The sequence below is a fragment of the Triticum urartu genome, chromosome 3A (assembly GCF_056163025.1).
Source record: "Triticum urartu cultivar PI428250 chromosome 3A, HENAU_Tu73, whole genome shotgun sequence".
Lineage (NCBI taxonomy): Eukaryota > Viridiplantae > Streptophyta > Magnoliopsida > Poales > Poaceae > Triticum > Triticum urartu.
In genome coordinates, this window is record NC_141875.1 from 54,822,782 (window position 1) to 54,830,509 (window position 7,728).

Genomic DNA, 7,728 nt, shown 5'->3' on the forward strand with positions numbered 1-7,728 from the left:
AATGTTACAAGGCCGGGTGTGTACTCTTGAAGTTATATACTTGTATTGTCTCGATGTAATGTTTTAAGCTAATAAAATAGTCTCTCCGTCTCAAATTAGTTGTCACATAAATGGATAAAAATGAATGTGACTAGAACTAAAATATGTTCAGCTAGATACATCCATTTATGCAATAATTAATTCCGAACAAAGGGAATAGTACCTTTTACCAAAGAAAATATTTGAGTGGAGACTTTATGTTAGGAGCTGGTATAGTTGTAAACTTGTAATCGTACTGGGATCGAATGAACACAACAAATGTTGGTAGTTCAACACGAACTTATATATATTGGTATTATTTGTCACTTGATTTTACCGTATAGGTTCATACAGGTGAATCCAATCCACGGTTTTTCTAGCTTAGAGCATCTCCAGCCGTTCGGCTCCCCAGTGGCTTAAAGTGGCGTCGCCTGGGGCAACTGGCGATAAAATGGGCGTGTGGGTGGTCGGTTTCCCAACCGCCGCCCCGAGGTCGCCCTAGACGCCGTTTTTTAAAAACCAAACTCGGTTAAAAATTCGGCCAAACACGACACAAATTTGAAGAAAATTTAGGCATTTCATCGATATTTGTACAAATTAAAGACATAACTTAAAAACAAACTAAAAACATCGACGACGACTACTACTACTACTACTACTACGCTACCATCGCCGCCCGCCGCCTTCAACCTTCTACATGCCGAGGAGCCTGTAGAAGTTGTTGTAGTCGCCGCCGTCCTTGTTGCACCCCTGACCCGTGTCGCCGATGCGTGGGGGGTTGGACGGCCCGGGTGCATCGTCGTCGCTGTCGTCGAGGATGACGATGCCGCCCTCGTAGCAGCCGCGGCGCCGGGCGGCGATCTCTTTGAGGGCGCGGTGCTGGCGCTCCATCTCCTGCCAGACGTAGTCGTCCCGCGCCCATTTCAGGCCAGTCTCCTCGTCAGCGGCCATGGCCTCATGCTCCTTCACGGCGAGCAGCCCCGGCTCGGTCTTCGGCTTGACGAGGCGGGAGGAGAAGGGACACCATCCTGGTTGATGACGAGGGCGCCGCCGCGGGTGCGTCGCCCGAGCGGCGTCTCCCGTGGCTCTGACTTGATGGGGAGGAGCGCCGGCGACCCGGAGGAACGGGAGCCCGACGATGACGAGGATGTCGTCTTCATTCGCCTCGGCATCTAGGAGCTGTCGCGGAGGCGAGAGAAGGAGGGGCACCCGGTACTCCAACCGCAGCGAGTTGCTGCCCTCGATGTGCTCGAGGACGGCTTCGAGCGTGCGCCCGGGGATGCCCCACCATTGGCGCCGCCCGTCGGCGTTGAGGCGGCCGTGGGGCTCGACGCCGTTCGTGGAGGGGAGCTGGTCGGCGTGGCGGCCGTCGAAGTACGCCATCCACGGCGTGTGGTTGTCGGGGCGTACCTCGGGTGCTGTCGCGCGTGCTTCGGCAACGACGATCTCATGCGCGCGATCTCTGCGCGGCGGTGGGCGGCGGCGGCACCGGGACTCCGCCGGCGCTGAGCCTCCACGAGCCCGGCACCCGCATGTCTAACGGCACCGGGTAGTGTGCCTCCTAGAGGAGGCGGGCTTCGTCCTCGTGCGGGTGGTGGCGGCCGATGCCATTGACCGCCGCTCTGTCGCCGGGGTAGCGCTCGGCCATGGTCGTCGGAGGAGGGACGTCGGCTGGGAGAGAAGGGAGAGGGGCGTCGACGGCGATAGGGCGAGAGGGGCGTCTTCTGTGAAAGGGGGAGAGGGGCTGTGTGTGCGGCCACCGGCGAGGGAGGGGCAGCTTTTATAGCGGCCTGTGGGCGGCGAGCGGGCGGCAGTCGTGCGTACGTGTGGCAGGAGGGGGCGGTACACGCGTCGACGCCTTCACTGCGTCACCCATGAGGAATCAATGGAAGGCTGACCGGCGGCAGCCTTCGCATTGATTCCCCACAGGAAAACGAGGCGATGAGGATGAAGAACGCGCCTAGTCGCTGACTCGGCGGGTCCATCAGGCTTTTGCGTCAAAAATGTTTTCTCTGGCGCCCCCAGCACGTCGGGTTCGGCTTGGATCCACCGACGCTAAATTCGGCCCTAACCGGCGAAAAATGAACTTCTGAAAGCGCGACTGAGCCGTTTTTTTCACGCTAACGATAAGAAAAAGGCCTTAAAGGGGCCTGTTGGGGGGAGGGGGAGTGGAGATGCTCTTAGCCTCCAGCTTCATGCTTGATTACTTTGAATAGATTTTACCTGTCGTGTCCCTGACGCAAGACATGAAAGAAAAAAGTGTTCTATTTGAGTATTAATTACTTTCTCCGTCCCATAATATAAGGTAGTGTCAAAAAATGTCTTACATTATGGGACGGGACGAAGGAAGTACCATACATTTGTACTGGTGGGAACAAGAAACAGAAGCCAATTTCCATGACCCAAAAGAGTGCCTGGCCGATGCCATCCTTGACGCAGGCAGTGGCACCATCAAGCTTGCAGGTACGCCTCTAGCAAGCTGACCATGAGGGGAAAAAAACATTAAGGAAAGGGCACTGTAGTTGGAAAAAGAAATAGCCGCTCAAGTGATAACCACGTCAAGCCGAAACTATTTGCAAACAAGGAGAAGCAAGTGACGGATTAGCATATTCTTTAATTCAACAACCTATTTTACACTAAAACCACCAGCAAGAATTAGTCACTATACTAATCTGATAATATCATATGTGATTAATCAAACACATTCGAAATTCCAACACTCATTGCAACTGAGACAAATGGCGCAGAAGCCCGAATCTGGCCGAAAAGTTGCTTGGTTATATCCACATGTTGGTACTCGTTCCATCGCCGTCGTACCTATGTAAGACATTATTTTTCTACTTGGGGATCTCAATTGTTCTCAAAATCAATCTAATTTCTTTAGGAAGAGATATCATTTCCTTTATATGGGCGGAGAAGGCTTGTTGCGCAGATATTAAAATTTAGTACCATCAAGGAAGCAAGACACAGAACCCATAAAACTCAGACCAGTTCAATCTCGAAAGAAAAAAAACTCAGACCAGTACAAAACAAAATAAACTGTCAAATTCAAGTTGGGCCAACATAGTCAGTGCAGCACCGGTATAGCAGAACAAAAAAGGAGATTGCACATTACCTAGAAGTCATGTTCACAAAAGGCTCTATTATATACCCAACAATTTTGTTTTTTGCATTATTAGAAAAGCTAGTTTTTTGCATTGGTGTCATACTAAAAGATTTCATTAAAGCTGAGGAAAACAAAGTCCCATGGAAGATTTCATTATAGATGAAAGCTTACCTACATAAGCATAATCTTTATATTTATCTTTATATTTACCTAATAATAAAGCAAATTGGGTTTTTTTCGTCCGTCATGGCATTTTCAGAAAAGTCCCTCTATTTGAGAGAATTCAACCCGCAGTCCTGTTTTAAGTTAAAACGAATCGTTATTTTCGTATTTTACACAAAAGTCCCTGTCTTTTCTTGAAATCAACCTGCCGTCCGGATTTAAGTCACACCTGAACCGTTATTTTACATTTTTCGAAAAAACCCTGATATTTTAGATAATTCATCCGCGGATCATATTTAAGTGAAACAAATGCTTTTTAAATCATCCATATCTTTTAAACCGTAACTCCGATTTGAACATGTTATATATGAAATTTGATTAGAAAAATATGTAGAATATGAATATGAGATTATTTTTACCTGTTAAGTATTTTTAAATATTATTTTGGAATATATTTGAGTCAAACCAAATGATTTTCTAAATTATCTGTATCTTTTAAACCGTAACTTCGATTTTAACATATTATATATAAAATTTTATTAGAAAAATGTGTGAAATCTAAATATGATGTTAATTTTACCTGTTAAATATTTTTAAAATATTGTTATGGAAGCAAACTTATAATTTATAGCGTAAGATTCGTTTTTTTCATACCGACGGCGATCCGGATTGCAAATAAACACCCCACTATAACGGTATACGGAAAAGAAAACATCGATAACTACACATGCATACCTCTGAAAAATGTCGCAGGAGAAAACAACAGATTTCTCATCACGAGAGTGAGAGAAAGCGAGCGAGAGAGAGAGAGGGAGAGGGAGGAGAAAGGGAGAGAGATACGTCTTAGGATTAACCATATTCAACACACGTTTTTTGTTGTTTTGTGTGAACACCGAGACCATCGCCGGCGAGGGTGAGAAGGAGGATAAGCGGCAACACAAATATGATGCCTCGCAAAAATAAAGGAGATGGACCTATTGTGGTCTTGAGTGATGGTTGTTGAGTTAAGAGCGTGTGTTATGTTTTCTCTCCCGTTGCAACGCACGGGCTCTTTTGCTAGTGGAATAAAATCACAGCAGGTAGTCAACTATAGGTTGGCAAGAAAATGAACTTCCCAAACAAAACAGATGCTCTTGGAACCTTTACCAGGACTCTTTTACAATTCAAGTAGGTATCACATTCATACACGTCCTATCAAGAGAAATAACTAATTCCGCATTGTCAAACCAGAAAGTGTCATTCATGTACATAACTCAGCACATCACATAAGATGAAGCAACTACTATGAATCTAAAATCTCAGAGGGTATGTACAATTGATCCAAGCAAAGCACTCACCGAGCATGAATTCACCATTTGTCGCCGCCTCCTACTTCAGCCCATCTACTCCGCTGTTGCCCTCACCAATAGTCCTATCAGTTAACTATAAGCAGAAGAAAAGGATTGAACAACAGCCGATCATCTGCAAACTAGGAAGGAACGGAGTGAAGGCACCGAAAGAAAATTTGGGACAGCGTTGTACTGATCAGCGCAACCATCACCTCACCGGGAGGACACCGTCGGCAGTAGGTAAACCCGCCTGTATTAATTTCTGCTTAATCTAGTCACTCAAAATAATCTCCATGTAGAGTAGATAATCATAATCTGATTAAGACATGCGAATACAGCACAAAGTAACAAAGTATTCTAATCCCTCCTAACCTGATACCGAGATTCTTCCCACTAAACTCAAGCAAAGTTTGTAAACATAGGTTAATGGAAACCTGCTCAGGATGTGCATGCAGTGTGTAGAGCTGGATAAATCATTAAATCTAAAAAAAGTGAAACAAGGATACATAAAAAGTCGACACTCGAGTAACTACTGCCTGAAAATATCATACTGCAAATTTTACATTGCCCATGTATTCTCAGTTATTACCTTTTGTACAATGGTGCCCTGGTCAAAAAGCTCCTACCAAGGACAGAAGTGATACCAAACCTGAAAAATATCACTTAAATAACACCTCTGGTAATACAAATTCCATTATTAATGCAGACCATAGAATCCTGGATAAGTGGATTGCATACCATATAGTATGCAGTACATATGACACACATATCAGTTATATGTACTGATAGGAAGAGATATTCGACAGGAAGCTCCAGGTAAAAAGTTTTTTTTTAAAGATCAAGAGAACCTACAAGATACTCCATTATAATTCTTGAAGAGTTATCTTTACCTAATAATAAAGTAAATTGGGTTTCTTTCGTCCGTCATGGCATTTTTCAGAAAAGTCCCTCTATTTCAGAGAGTTCAACCCGCAGTCCTGTTTAAAGTTAAACTGAATCGTTATTTTTGTATTTTACACAAAATTCCATGTCTTTTCTTGAAATCAACCCGTCGTCCAGATTTAAGTCACACCCGAACCGTTATTTTACATTTTTTGAAAAAAAACCCTGATGTTTTAGATAATTCATCCGCGGATCATATTTAAGTCAAACAAATGCTTTTTAAAATCATCCATATCTTTTAAACCGTAACTCCAATTTGAACATGTTATATATGAAATTTGATTAGATAAATATGTAGAATATTGAATATGAGATTATTTTTAAGTATTTTTAAATATTATTTTGAAATATATTTGAGTCAAACCAAATGATTTTCTAAATTATTTGTATATTTAACTTCGATTTTGACATATTATATATGAAATTTTATTAGAAAAATGTGTGGAATCTAAATATGATGTTAATTTTACCTGTTAAATATTTTTAAAATATTGTTATGGAAGCAAACTTATAATTTATAGCGTAAGATTCTTTTTTTTCATACCGGCGGCTATCCGGATTGCAAATAAACACCCCACTATAACGGTATACGAAAAAGAAAACATTGATAAGTACACATGCATACCTATAAAAATGTCGTAAGGGAAAATAACAGATTTCTCATCGCGAGAGTGAGAGAAAGCGAGCGAGAGAGAGAGGGAGAGGGAGAGAGAGAGACGCCTTAGGATTAACCATATTCAACACATGTGTTTTTATTGTTTTGTGTGAACACCGAGGCCATCGCCGGCGAGGGTGAGAAGGAGGATAAGCGGCAACACAAATATGATGCCTCGCAAAAATAAAGGAGATGGACCTATTGTGGTCTTGAGTGATGGTTGTTGAGTTAAGAGCGTGTGTTATGTTTTTTTCTTCCGTTGCAACGCACGGGCTCTTTTGCTAGTCTACAGACATTATTAATTCAGACCATAGAATCCTGGATAAGTGGATTGCATACCATACAGTATGCAGTACATATGACAGACATATCAGTTATTGTATTGATAGGAAGAGATATTCGACAGGAAGCTCCAGGTAAAAGGTTTTTTTAACAGATCAAGACAACCTAGAATATACTTCATTATAATTCTTGAAGAGTTATAAATCTAAAGAGAACAAATACAGAAGCATCCAAGCTATTGATGTATTAACTATCAGCGGCATCCGGTCATGTATTTTAAGAGAAGATCCCAAGACAATGAAACCAAAGCAGATTCTAGGCTCTAAAAAACACCTTCAACAAACTTGAACTTCCATCCTATTAATTAATCTAGACAACCAGAGAACCTTGTGTGTGGTTTTGTCCTCGACAAAACATATTAACTCTCTCAAACCAAAGAAATAGCTTCGCAGATTTCGCCAAAAGGGACAAATCATTACTACTGACCTGGGGCAATACGAGAGCATATCCAGAGCTCATACGAGCACTCAAGCAAGGTGATTTTGAATTGGAGACCTATATGGTCCGTTGCAGCAGTGCTTTTTGCTTGTTGTGACAGGCCATCTCCTAATACTGTTCATACTCCAATTGGGTGGGACTCTAGACGGATGGCAGCCGATGTGCTCAATCGATAGGGGCAATAACAGTGAGGCATTGAAAGCATGCAAGCCAACAAAGAGCAGGCAAGGCGGTGGATCAGGCGACACAAGAAGCCTGCATTGCACCGCAGGCACTGTGGTGGCGAACCCGAGCATTTGGACTTTGATAAAGTACCTGCTGAACAAGGTTGCATACCTGCACTATGCAACATAACACAATCAACACTACAATCGTTGCAAAAAATGAAGAGCACTACACTCGTTCAAGTATGCATCATGTTTCATGCAGATCAATCAGTATACCTTTTCCTCAGCATGACCATAAAGTTCTCCTGGAAGAATAACTACATGATGTACATACCACCTTGCAAAGCTAAGTAAAAAAATTGATAAAATGTAACTGAAATTTTAAAAATTCACTAAATAACTGGTCTGCATTTTTAGATACTAAAAATATTCAATAGACAACAGCAGAACGAGAGATCAATGGCAGGAACAACCCTGAAACTAAATCCTAGGCCAAATCAATGGCTAATTCAACCACATTTTTCTTTCATTCCTCTAATATATGGACGCCAATAAGTGCCACGCGTGTGG

At 42.9% G+C, this 7,728-nt stretch overlaps 1 pseudogene; it reads right to left on the reverse strand.

Annotated features, from left to right (window-relative positions):
- Positions 1 to 711: 711 nt before the first annotated feature.
- Positions 712 to 1,401, reverse strand: LOC147978483 (uncharacterized; annotated as a pseudogene).
- Positions 1,402 to 7,728: the final 6,327 nt, after the last annotated feature.